General features: G+C 43.7%; 1 protein-coding gene across 6 annotated transcripts in view; it reads right to left on the reverse strand.

Annotated features, from left to right (window-relative positions):
- The window catches only part of c14h11orf16 (chromosome 14 C11orf16 homolog), a 58,761-nt gene that overhangs the window by 19,888 nt on the left and 24,419 nt on the right, over nucleotides 1-14,454 (reverse strand). The gene's annotated exons all lie outside the window — the stretch shown is intronic.

The following is a 14,454-nucleotide window of genomic DNA, read 5'->3' on the forward strand; positions in this document are numbered from 1 at the left end:
ATGGAGTCGGCGGTTCAATGATCTGATGCAACAGTTGTGTGTAATAAAAACAAAAAGTGCTAGAAATGCTCAGCAGGTCAGGCAGCATTAATGTTGAGTGTCATTTAATTCTCCACCTTGCTCTCATGCGGACCTTTCTGTCCTCTGCTTCCTGAATTGTTCAAATGAAGCGCAATGTAAGCTCGAGGAACAGCACCTCATCTTTCAATTAGGCCCTTTATGGCCTTCTGGACTCAATGTTAGGTTCAACAATTTCAGACCATAACCTGCCCCCATTTTGTTTCCTTTCTCTTTGCAGGTTTTGGTTTTAATCTTGTTTTTGTTTTTGGATGGCAGCTGTTCTTCATTCTGCCATTCACACTTCGTCCAGACACATTTTTTGTCACAGATTCACAGCATCACAGAATTTTTACAGCACAGAAGGAGGCCATTTGGCCCATCATGTCTGCACTGGCTCTCCAAATGAGCAATCCACCTAATGCCATTCCCCACCTTCTCTCCATAACCCTGCACATTCTTCCTTCTTAGCTAACAGTCAAATTCCTTTTTGAAAGCCTCTATTGAACCTGTCTCCACCACACTCCCATGTAGTGCATTCCAGATCCTAACCACTCGCATGATTAAGGTTTTCCTCATGTCGCTTTTGCTTCTTTTGCCAAACACTTTAAATCTGTGCCCTGGTTCTCAATCCTTTCACGTGTGGAAACACACTGTCCAGACCCTTCATGATTTTGAATACCTCTATCAAATCTCCTCTCCGCCTTCTCTTCAAGGAAAACAGTCCCAACATCTCCAATCAATCTTCATAACTGAAGTTATTCATCACTGAAACCATTCTCGTGAATCTTTTCTGTACTCTCTCCAATGCCTTCGCATCTTTCCTAAAGTGCAGCGCCCAGAACTGGATGCAATACTCCAGCTGAGGCTGAACTAGTGTCTTATACAAGTCCAACATAACCTCCTTGCTCTTGTACTCTATGCCTCTATTAATAAAGCCTAGGATACTGTATGCTTTATTAACTGCTTTCTCAACTTGTCCTGCTGCCTTCAATGACTTATGCACATATACACCCAGGTCCCTCTGCTCCTGCACCCATTTTAGAGTTGTACTCTTTATATTATATTGTCTTTCTATGTTCTTCCTAACAAAATGAATCACTTCACATTTCTCATTGAACTTCTGCCACTTGTCTGCCCATTCCACCAGCTTGCCTATGTCTTTCTGAAGTTCTACACTGTCCTCCTCACAGTTCATAATTACATAGAACATAGAACATAGAAAATACAGCACAGAACAGGCCCTTCGGCCCACGATGTTGTGCCGATCCTTTGTCCTCTGTCAAGGACAATTTAATCTATACCCCATCATTCTCCTTTATCCATATACCTATCTAAAAGCCGTTTGAAAGTCCCTAAAGTTTCTGACTCAACAACTTCCCCAGGCAAGGCATTCCATGCCCTGACCACTCTCTGGGTAAAGAACCTTCCCCTGACATCCCCCTTATATCTCCCACCCTTCACCTTAAATTTATGACCCCTTGTAACGCTTTGCTCCACCTGGGGAAAAAGTTTCTGACTGTCTACCCTATCTATTCCCCTGATCATCTTATAAACCTCTATCATGTCACCCCTCATCCTTCTCCGTTCTAATGAGAAGAGGCCTAGAATGTTCAGCCTTTCCTCGTAAGACTTATTCTCCATTCCAGGCAACATCCTGGTAAATCTCCTCTGCACCCTCTCCAAGGCTTCCACATCCTTCCTAAAATGAGGCGACCAGAACTGCACACAGTACTCCAAATGAGGCCTTACCAAGGTCCTGTACAGCTGCATCATCACCTCACGGCTCTTAAATTCAATCCCTCTGCTAATGAACGCTAACACCCCATATGCCTTCTTCACAGCCCTATCCACTTGAGTTGCAACTTTCAACGATCTATGCACATAGACCCCAAGGTCTCTCTGCTCCTCCACATGCCCAAGAACCCTACCGTTAACCCAGTATTTTGCATTCGTGTTTGTCCTTCCAAAATGGACGACCTCACACTTTTCAGGGTTAAACTCCATCTGCCACTTTTCAGCCCAGCACTGCAACCTATCCAAGTCCCTTTGCAGACGACAATAGCCCTCCTCGGTATCCACAACTCCACCAACCTTTGTATCATCTGCAAATTTACTGACCCACCCTTCGACTTCCTCATCCAAGTCGTTAATAAAAATCACAAACAGGAGAGGACCCAGAACTGATCCCTGTGGCACGCCACTGGTAACTGGGCTCCAGGCTGAGTATTTACCATCTAAGACCACTCTCTGCCTTCTATCAGTTAGCCAATTCTTAATCCAACTGGCCACATTCCCCACTATCCCATGCCTCCTGACTTTCTCCATAAGTCTACCATGGGGGACCTTATCAAATGCCTTACTAAAATCCATGTACACCACATCCACTGGTTTACCCTCATCCACTTGCTTGGTCACCTGCTCAAAGAATTCAATCAGGCTTGTGAGGCAAGACCTACCCCTCACAAAACCGTGCTGACTGTCCCGAATCAAGCAGTGTCTTTCCAGATGCTCAGAAATCCTATCCCTCAGCACCTTTTCCATCAACTTGCCTACCACCGAAGTAAGACTAACTGGCCTGTAATTCCCAGGGTTGTTCCTATTCCCTTTCTTGAACAGGGGCACAACATTTGCCACCCTCCAATCACCTGGTACCACCCCCGTCAACAGAGAATATGAAAAGATCATTGCCAGCGGCTCTGCAATTTCATCCCTTGCTTCCCATAACATCCTTGGATATACCCCGTCAGGTCCGGGAGACTTGTCTATCTTCAAGTTATTCAAAAACCCCAACACATCTTCCCTCCTAACGAGCACTTCCTCGAGCTTACCAGTCTGTTTCACACCGTCCTCTTCAGTAATACACCCCTTCTCATTCGTAAATACCGAAGAGAAGTACTCATTCAAAACCTCACTTATCTCTTCCGGCTCAACACACAGTCTCCCGCTATTGTCCTTGACCGGACCTACGGTCCCCCTAGTCATCCTCATATTTCTGACATACGCGTAAAAGGCCTTGGGGTTTTCTTTTATCCTACCCGCCAAGCATTTTTCATGCCCTCTCTTAGCTCTCCTAATCCCTTTCTTCAGATCCTTCCTGGCCATCTTGTATCCCTCCAGAGCTATGCCTGTGCCCTTTTTCCTCAACCTTATATACGCATCCTTCTTCTTCCTAACAAGACTCTCAACCTCTCTTGTCAACCACGGTTCCCTCACATGACCATCCCTTCCCTGTCTGACAGGGACATGCTTATCGAGCTATAATTTTGCTCACACATCTATTGTGTATCAACCGCCTCCTGGAAATCAACAGCATTGCCCTCATCAACTCTCTCTTCAAAAACTCCAGGTTAAACATGATTTTCCCTTAATGAATCCACGCTTTCCTCAATTAACGTGCATTTGTCCATGTGACTATTAATCTGTCCCGAATTATTGTTTCTAGAAGTTTCCCCAACACCGAAGTTAAACTGACTGGCCTGTAGTTGCTGCGTTTATCTTTACATCCTTTTTTGAGTAAGGGTGTAATATTTGCAGTTCTCCATCACCCCTGAGTCAAAGGAAGACTGGAAATTTATGGCCAGTGCCTCCGCATTTTCCACTCTCACTGCCCTTGGTATCCTTGGATGCATCTCATCCAGCCCTGGTGCTTTATCAACTTTAAGTATAGACAGCCTATCTGATACCTCCTCCTTATCAATTTTAAATCCTTTTGAGTGTATTAATTACCTCTGGAGACAGAGAGAGAGAGGAGCACGGCAGGAGCGAAGCAGAGAAAAATCGAAAAGTGACATCAGAGTGACGTCGCAATCGACAGTGAGAGCAGGGAAACACAGCCGCCATGGTGAGTAGACAGGTAAGCTTTTAAGTTAATTTAAAGCAAACATCATAGGCAAGCAGGTAGGTGATTGGTTTGGGAAGAAGCTGCCTGTTTGGTGAGTATCTGGTAAGTGATTAAGGTCCATTCTAATCCTAACATTTAAAATAGTAAAGGAACTAGTGGTAAGTTTAATAAAATATATATAAAAAAGGAAACTATAATAAATAATTGAATAAAATAATTAATTAGTTAATTGAACCACGTTAAGGATGGCAAGAAAGGCGATGTGCCACGGCTGCAGCATGTGGGAGCTCCTGGATGCCAGTGTGATCCAGGGCAAACACGTCTGCAGTAAGTGTTCGCGGCTCGTAGATCTTCAGCTCAGAGTCATTGAACTGGAGGCCGAGCTGCAGACATTGCGACACATCAGGGAGGGGGAAAGTGACTTGGACATTTTGTACATGGAGGTGGTCACACCCCTTAGGATAGGGTCTTCTGATTTGGTTCGTGGTCAGGAACAGGAGAGTGTGGCTGCAACTAAGGCAGGTAAGGGACCCAGAGTGCAGGAGCCTCAGCCTTTGCAATTGTCCAACAGGTTTGAGGTTCTTTCAGCTTGTTTGGATGAGAGTGGGGGCTGCAGGGTGGATGAACACCCTGACCATGGCACCGTGGCACAAGAAGCCATTCAAGTGGAGGGAGAAAAAAGGAATATAGTGGTAGTATGGGACAGTATAGTTAGGGGGATTGACATTGTCCTCTGCAGCAAAGACGGCTGTATTGCCTGCCCGGTGCCAGGGTTCGGGACATCTGCTCAGGACTGGACAGGAACTTGCAGTGGGAAGGGGAGGATCCAGTCGTCATGGTCCATGTAGGTACCAACAACATAGGCAGGACAAGGAAAGAGGTTCTGCATAGTCAGTATGAGGAACTAGGCACCAAATTAAGAAGCAGAACCTCAAAGGCTATAATCTCTGGATTATTACCTGAGCCACATGCAAATTGGCAAAGGGCAAATAAGGTTAGAGAAATTAATGCGTGGCTTAAAGACTGGTGTGATAGAAGTGGGTTCCGATTTGTGGGGCATTGGCACCAGTCGTGGCTGTACCTTTGGGATGGTCTACACCTGAACTGTGCTGGGGCTAGCGAGCTGCATAACTAGGGAAACAGGGAGGGTTTTAAACTGAATAGTGGGGACAAGGGATCAAATTTGGGAAGATATGGTAAATCAAGGAGTAGAGACAAGGCAAGAGAGAAAGGTATTAATTTGGGAAATGATAAACAGACTGTAATGGGAAGGGACAGAGCATACAAATATAAGAGTAAATCAACAGATAAGGCCAGAGGTAACGAAAATAATAAAAGGACAAAACTAAAGGCTTTGTATCTGAATGCACGTAACATTCGATACAAAACAGATGAACTGACAGCAGAAACAGAAATAAATAAATATGCTCTGATAGCCATTACATTGACATGGCTGCAGGACGACATAGATTGGGACCTGAATATTGAAAGGTATATGGCATTTAGGAAGCTAGGAAAAGGTGGAGGGCTAGCTCTGTCAATGAATGATGGTATCAGTGCAATAGAGAGGGATGACCTAAGTTCAGGAGACCAGGATGTAGAAGCAGTTTGGACAGAGATAAGAAATCATAAAGGCAAGAAGTCACTTGTGGGAGTGGTGTACAGGCCACCTAACATTAACTACACTGGAGGACGGGTTATAAAGAAGAGATAATGGCAGCTTGTCAGAAAGGTACAGTGATAATAATGGGGGATTTTAACCTACATATAAACTGGAAAAATCAGATGGGCAGAGGTAGCCTAGATGAGGAGTACATAGAATGTTTTCGGGATAATTTCTTGGAACAAAATGTTCTGGAGCCAACCAGAGAGCAGGCTATATTAGATCTGGTATTGTGCAACGAGATAGGATTAATTAATGACCTCATAGTTAAGGTGCCCCTAGGTAGCAGCGATCATAATATGATTGAATTTTATTTCAGTTTGAGGGAGAGCAGAGTGGGTCCAAGACTATGATTTTAAACTTAAATAAGGGCAATTATGAGGGCATGAAAGCAGGGTGGATGTGAACAGAAAGTGAACTCGCAAATTAGGTTAAGGTATAGGTCAATAGAGATGCAGTGGCAGACATTTCAGGGGATATTTCAGAATACACAGAATAGATACATTTCAACAAGAAAGAAAAATTCCAAGGGTGGGACCCGCCATCTGTGGTTAACTAAAACAGTTAAAGATAGTATCAAACTTAAAGAAAAAGCCTATCATTGCGCAAAGATGGGAGGCAGGTCAGAAGATTGGACAGAATATTTTAAAAAAGCAAAGAATGACTAGAAGATTGATTAGGAAAGTAAAATTAGAGTGCAAGAGAAAGCAAGCTAGAAATATAAAGACAAATAGTAAGAGTTTCTATAGATATTTAAAAAAGAAGAGTTAACAAAGTGAGCACTGGTCCTATAGAAAGTGAGTCTGGGGAATTAATAATGGATAATAAGGAGATTGCAAATGAATTGAATTTTGCATCGGACTTCACTATTGAGGATACAAGTAACATCCCAGTATTAGCTGTAAATCAGGAAATGGAAGTGAGGGAGGAACTCAAGAAAATTACAATCACCAGGGAAGTGGTACTGAACAAATTGTTGGAGCTGAGGGCCAACAAGTTTGCCTTGGGGTCCATAAGGACTGCATCTTAAAAGAAGTGGCTAGTGAGATAGCTGATGCGTTAGTTATAATTTTCCAAAATTCCCTAGATTCGGGGAAGGTTCCGTTCGATTGGAAAATAGTGAATGTAACTCCTTTATTCAGAAAGGGAGGGAGACAGAAAGCAGGAAACTACAGGCCAGTTAGCTTAACATCTGTCTGAGGGAAAATGTTAGAAGCTATTATTAAAGATGTTATAGCAGGGCATTTAGAAAATTCAAGGTAATCAGGCAGAGTCAACATGGGAAATTATGTTTAACCAATTTATTGGAGTTCTTTGAAGAAATTACATGTGCTGTGGATAAAGGGGAACCGGTGGATGTATTGTACTTAGATTTCCAGAAGAAATTTGATAAGGTGCCACATCAAAGGTTATTGCAGAAAATAAAAGCTCATGGTTTAAGGGGTAACATATTGGCATGGATAGAAGATTGGTTAGCTAACAGGAAACAGAGAGTAGGCATAAATGGGTCATTTTCTGGTTGGCAAGATGTGACGAGTGGTGTGTCACAGGGATCTGTTTTGGGGCCTCAACTTTTTACAATTTATATAAATGATTTGGATGAAGGGACCAAAGGTATAGTTGCTAAATTTGCTGATGACACAAAGATAGGTAGGAAAAGAAAGAAAGGGATATAGACAGGTTAAGTGAGTGGGCAAAGAACTGGCAAATGGAGTATAATGTAAGAAAGTGTGAAATTGTCCACTTTGGCAGGAAGAATAAAAAAGAAGCATATTATCTAAATGGTGAGAGATTGCAGAGCTCTGAGATGCAGAGGGATCTGGGTGTCCTACTGCATGAATCGCAAAAGGCTAGTATGCAGGTACAGCCCGTAATTAGGAATGCTAATAGAATGTTATCATTTATCGCAAGAGGAATTGAATGTAAAAGTAGGGAGGTTATGCTTCAGCTGTACAGGGCATTGGTGAGACCACATCTGGAGTATTGTGCACAGTACTGGTCTCCTTATTTAAGGAAGGATGTAAATGCGTTGAAGGCAATACAGAGAAGGTTTACTAGACTAATACCTGGAATGGGCAGTCTGTCTTACAGGGAAAGTTTGGACAGGCTAGGCTTGTATCCGCTGGAATTTAGAAGAGTAAGAGGCAACTTGATTGAAACATATAAGATCCTGAGGGGTCTTGACAGGGTGGATGTGGAAAGGATGTTTCCCCTTGTGGGAGAATCTAGAACTAGGGGTCACTGTTTAAAAATAAGGGGTCACCCATTTAAGACAGAGATGAGGAGAAGTTTTTTCTCTGAAGGTTGTGAGTCTTTGAAATTCTCTTCCTCAAAAGGCAGTGGAAGCAGAGTCTTTGAATATTTTTAAGGCAGAGGGAGATAAATTCTTGATAAGCAAGGGGGTGGAAGGTTACCAGGGGTAGGTGGAAATGTGGTGTAATCAGTTCAGCCATGAACTTATTGAATGGTGGAGCAGGCTCGAATGGCCGAAAGGCCTACTCCTGCTTCTAATTTGTATGTTCATACGTACTATTTTTCCTGTCAACCTTTGATTTCAATTTATTCAGCCCAGATCCATTCTTACCCCACTGACGTTGGCTTTCACCAGTTAATTATTCTTACTCTAGATTTTTCTTTGTCCTTTTCTATAATCAACCAAAACCTTATGATATAATGATCACTGTCCCCTAAATGTTCTCCAACTGATATTTGATCCACTTGGCCCATCTCATTCCCAAGAATCAGATCCAGCAGTGCCTCTCCTCTCATTGGACTGGAAACATACTGCTGTAGGAAATTTTCCAGAACACAGTCTAGGAACTCTTGCCCCTCTCTGCCCTTTACACTACTACTATCCCAGTCTATATTTGGATAATTAAAGTCCCCCATTATAACTACACTATAATTCCTGCATCTCTTTGTAATTTCCTTGTAAATTTGTTCCCCTTCAACCTTTCCACTAGTTGCTGGCTGATAGAATACACCAAGCAATGTAATTGCACCTTTTTTCTTCCTTAGTTCTAGCCAAATAGATTCCGTCCTTGACCCCTCAGGGATATCCTTTCTCTCCAGCACTACAATGCTCTCCTTAATCAATACCGCCACTCCCTCCCCCAACTTTCTTCCTTTTATACCTTTACTGAACACCTTGTATCCAGGAATATTTAACACCCAGTCCTGCCCTTCTTTGAGCCAGGTCTCTGTTAGAGTCAAAACATCATATTTCCACTTGTCAATCTGTGTCTGTACCTCACCAATCTTATGAACCATGCCCCATGCATTCACATACATGCACATTAACCCTGATTTAGACTTTATTACTTTCTCCCTTACTCTGATCCCACCTAATAAATTACTATTCCCTATTCTAGTGCTATCTATCTCTCCCAGTATTTTGTGCACCTTGGTATTGCTCTCTGACATTTCCTCCTGGTTCTAACTTTTGCCAGTTCTGATGAAAGGTGATCGACCTGAAACATTGGCTGGAATTTCAGGTTGAGGCGATGGCCCTGCCTACTGGCTGGAAAGCCGGGGGCAAGCCCACTTCCACCGGGCCTGAAGTCAGACGGCCACTTTGCATGGCTTAGGCAATTAATTGCCTGCAGTCATGGCTTCTGCCCCTCTGAGGCAGGATGTCCTGCCTCCAAGAGCTGCCGGCCAATCAGAGGACCGGAGGTTTGAAAAAGCGTGCCAAAACCCGTGTGGGAGAGAGGCAGAGAGGAGTGGAGCCCGAGGAGCAGCAGGACCAGAGGATTGAAAAAGCGTGCCAAAACCCACGTGGGAGAGAGGCAGAGTGGAGCGGAGCCCGAGGAGCCGGGGAAAACTCGAAAAGTGACATCAGAGTGACGTCACATTGAACAGTGAGAGCAGGGAAACAGAAAGCAGCTGGGGTCAGTATTCAGGTAAGTTTTTAATTTAATTTAATTGAATCAACATAGAGTAAGACTTGATTGATTTATAAGTATATAAACTAAAGATTAAAGCGGATTTAAAAAAACTAAAGACCAGTTGGAAATTTAAATAACAAATTAAAATCTAATTATATAAAATAGAGATGCAGGGCCAGGTGATGTGTTGTACCTGCATGATGTGGGAGCTGGTGGACCCCATTGTGGTTCCCGGTGAACACATCTGTAGCAAATGTTGGATGCTCGAGGAACTCCGGCTCAGAGTTGATGAGCTGGAGTCTGAGCTTTGGACACTGTGACACATCAGGGAGGGGGAGAGTTACCTGGATGCTGTGTTTGAGGAGGTAGTAACACCCCTTAGATTAACTACCTTGAATTCGGCCAGTGGTCAGGGACAGGAGGGTGTGACTATGAGTGAGGCAGGTAGAGGGATCCAGGAGGTAGTGCTGCAGGAGTCTCAGCCATTGTCCTTGTCTAACAGGTTCGAGATTCTTGCTCCCTGTGTGGACGAGAGCAGGGACTGTAGGGAGGATGAGCAAACTGACCACAGCACCGTGGTACAGGGAGCCATTCAAGTGGGGGGAGAAAAGAGAAATGTAGTCGTAATCGGGGATAGTATAGTTAGGGGCATAGAAACCGTTCTCTGTGGCCAGGATTGAGAGTCCCGAAGGCTCTGTTGCCTACCTGGTGCCAGGGTTCGGGATATCTCATCTGGGCTGCAGAGGAACTTGGAGTGGGAGGGGAAAGATCCAGTTGTCGTGGTCCACGTAGGTACCAACGATATAGGTAGAACAAGGATAGAGGTTCTGCTGAGGGAATATGAGCTGCTAGGGGCTAAATTAAAAAGCAGAACCAAAAAGGTAATAATCTCTGGATTACTACCTGAGCCACGAGCAAATTGGCAAAGGGTCAATAAGATTAAAGAGGTAAATGCGTGGCTCAAAGATTGGTGTGGGAGAAATCGGTTCGAATTCATGGGACATTGGCACCAGTACTGGGGAAGGAGGGAGCTGTTCCGAATGGACGGGCTCCACCTGAATCATGCTGGGACCAGAGTCCTGGCGAATCGCATAACTAGGGCTGTAGATAAATATTGGGGGGGAGGGTTCAGTTGCATGGAAAAACAGGAAGTTAAAGGAGAAGGTAGGAGTGCAAGTTAATGGTGAGACTGATTGTTACCAGAAAATAAAAGGAAGGGACTGAACGTGTAAACATCATATTGCACCAAGGAATCATACAAGAGTAGGGAAATTTAATAATAGAACAAACTTAAAGGCATTGTATCTGAATGCACGAAGCATTCGAAATAAAATACATGAGTTAACAGCGCAAATAGAGTCAAATGGGTATGATTTAGTGGCAATTACTGAGATGTGGTTGCAGGGAAACCATGTTTTGGAATTGAATATCCAAGGGTACTCAGTATTTCAGAAGGATAGACAGGAAGGAAAAGGAGGTGGTGTAGTTTTGTTAGTGAAGGAAGAGATCAGTGCTGTAGTGAGAAACGATACAGGCACTGGAGATCAAGGCGTAGAATCAGTCTGGGTAGAAATAAGAAATAGCAAGGGAAAAAAGTCACTGGTGGGAGTAATCTATAGGTCCCCTAACAGTAGTTCCGCAGTGGGGCACAGTATAAACCAGGAAATACTGGGGGCTTGTAAGAAAGGTACGGCAATAATCATGGGTGATTTTAATATGCATATAGACTGGATTAGTCAAATTGACAAGGGTAGCCTCAAGGGAGAGTTCATTGAATGTATTAGAGATTGTTTTTTGGAGCAATATGTTGTGGAACCAACCAGGGAGCAGGTTATTCTAGATTTGGTATTGTGTAATGAGGTGGGATTAATAAATGATCTCATTGTTAAGGATCCTCCAGGGAAAAGTGATCATAGAATGCTAGAATTTCAAATTCAGTTTGAGGGCGAGAAGCTGGAGTCCCACACGAGCGTTCTGGAGTTAAACAAAGGTAATTATATAGGCATGAGGGCAGATTTGGCACTAGTGGACTGGGCAGGAGGACTACAAGGTAGGACAGTTGACGAGCAGAGGCAGATGTTTAAGGAGATATTCAATTTATCCCAACTAAAATATATTCCAAAGAGGAAGAAAGATTCTAAGAGGGGGAAGAAACATCCTTGGCTAAGCAAGGAAGTTAAGGATAACATAAAGACAAAAACTAAGGCATACCATATTGCAAAGGCCAGTGGCAGGCTGGAAGATTGGGAAACTTTTAAAGATCAACAAAGGGTTACTAAAAAAGTAATAAAAAGAGCAAAGGTAAATTATAAAAGAAAACTAGTGCAAAATATAAAAACTGATAGCAAAAGCTTCTAAAAGAATATAAAAGGGAAGAGAGTAGCTAAAGTGAATGTTGGTCCATTGGAGGATGAGAATGGGGAGTTAATAGAAGGGAACACAGAAATGGCAGAGACACTAAATCAGTATGTTGCTTCAGTTTTCATGGTGGAGGACACTAGTACCATCCCAATAGTATCAGGTAATGCAGAGGTTATAGAAAGGGAGGAACTTAGAACAATCATCATCACTAGGGAAAAAGTACAGAGCAAACTATTGGGGTTGAAGGCAGACAAGTCCCCAGGGCCTGATGGCCTACATCCTAGGGTCTTAAAGGAAGTGGCAGCGGAGATAGTGGATCCATTGGTTATAATATTCCAAAATTCTCTGGATACGGGAAAGGTTCCAGTGGATTGGAAAAAGTTAATGTAACGCCCTTATTCAGAAAGGGAGGGAGGCAGAAAGTAGGAAACTATAGACCAGTTAGTTTAACATCTGTCATTGGGAAATTGTTAGAATCCATTATTAAGGAAGTAATAACAGGACATTTAGAAAGTCAAAACGCAATCCAACAGAGTCAGCATGGTTTTATGAAGGGTAAATCGTGTTTGACTAATTTGCTAGAGTTCTTTGAAGCTGTAACAAGCAAAGTGGATAATGGGGATCCTGTAGATGTAGTTTATCTGGACTTCCAGAAGGCATTTGATAGGGTGCCGCACAAAAGGTTAATACACAAGGTAAGTTCACATGGGTTAGCGGCAATTTATTAGCTTAGATGGAGGATTGGCTAACCAACAGAAAACAGAGAGTCGGGATAAATGGGTCTTTTTCTGGTTGGCAAGATGTAAGTGGGGTGCCACAGGGTTCGGTCCTCGGGCCCCAACTATTTACAATCTATATAAATGACTTGGATGCAGGGATAGAAGGTACTATAGCCAAATTTGCAGATGACACTAAAATAGGTGGGACAGTAAGTTGCAATAAAGAAATAAGAAATCTACAAATGGATATGGATAGATTAGATAAATGGGCCAAAATTTGGCAGATGGATTTTAATGTGGATAAGTGTCAGGTTATTATCCATTTTGGTCGGAAGAATAGAAAGGCAAATTATTATCTAAATGGAGAGAAACTTCAGAGTGCTTCGGTGCAGAGGGATCTGGGTGTCCTCGTGCATGAATCGCAGAAAACTAGTTTGCAGGTACAGCAGGTGATAAGGAAGGCAAATGGAATTTTGGCATTTATTGCTAAAGGAATAGAGTATAAAAGTAGGGAAGTGTTGCTGCAACTGTACAAGGCATTGGTGAGACCTCACCTGGAGTATTGCGTACAGTTTTGGTCCCCTTACTTGAGAAAGGATGTAGTTGCACTGGAGGCAGTTCACAGGAGGTTCACTAGATTGATTCCAGAGATGGGGGGCTTGTCTTATGAAGAGAGATTGAGCAGTTTAGGCCTTTACTCTCTGGAGTTTAGAAGAATGAGATGAGATCTAATTGAGGTATATATCATGATTAAGGGGATTGACAAAGTAGACATAGAGAGGATGTTTCCTCCTGTGGGGCAATCAAGAACGAGAGGTCATAGTTTTAGGATAAGGGGTAGCAGATTTAAAACAGAGATGAGGAGAAATTACTTCTCTCAAAGGGTTGTGAATCTATGGAATTCACAACCCCAGAGTGCAGTGGATGCTGGGACATTGGGTAAATTTAAGGAGGAGATAGACAGATTTTTAATTAGAAATGAGTTGAAGGGTTATGGAGAACGGGCAGGAAAGTGGAGTTGAGGCCAAGATGAAATCAGCCATGATTATATTGAATGGCGGAGCAGGCCCGAGGAGCTGAATTCCTACTCCTGCTCCTAGTTCTTATGTTCTTATGTTCTTCAGTCCCAGCAGTGCCACCAGGAGTGGTGGCCAAGACTGGGACTACAGCCCAGTGTGAAGAGAAGATGTCGGGGAGCCTGGAGCACAGGTAAGTTTTGGTTCCCTCGCCGGGGGTAATCGGTCAGGCCCCGGTGAGGCAAGGGTGGTCGGTTGGGGAGAAGGGGGGCGTGTTGGGGGTGGTTGGGGTAGGCGGAGCGGCCCTCCATCGGGCACAGGGTGCCCGAACATGAGGGACCCCCTGGGACATTCGAGAGCCGCCTGCTATTGTCATGTGGCTTCTCTCGGGTCTAGGACGCCTGCTTGCCATGCGTAATAACCATGTGGAGGCAGGCAAAGGCCCTTAAGTGGCCACTTAAGGGCCGTGATTGGTCTGGGCTGGGCAGGACGCTTTTCGCCTCCGTCACCCTGCGTAAGGTGGTGGCGGGATCAGGTGGGGAAGGGCTTCCAGAGCCTCCCGTTCCATTTTACGTGCCCCACCCCCCACCACCATCCTGCTCTTTGGGGTGGCATAAAATTCAGCCCAATGTCTCAATTGACAGACAGCATCTCCAACAATGCAGCAGTCTATCAGTACTGCATCTAAGTATCAGCCTAGTTTATGTGCTCAAGTCAATGACAAAAAATCTGAGGAACGTACAATGTGGAGAATCATAATACGTATTACATATTACAAAAACATATTACACAGTTCTCAATGTAGTACATTTAAACAGCAACATTTAAACTCCCCCTCCCCAACTAATGAAAAACCTAACTTATGAGGAGAAGTTGGAAAAACTAAGGACTGCTCTCCTTGGAAGAG

The sequence above is a fragment of the Heterodontus francisci genome, chromosome 14 (assembly GCF_036365525.1).
Source record: "Heterodontus francisci isolate sHetFra1 chromosome 14, sHetFra1.hap1, whole genome shotgun sequence".
Lineage (NCBI taxonomy): Eukaryota > Metazoa > Chordata > Chondrichthyes > Heterodontiformes > Heterodontidae > Heterodontus > Heterodontus francisci.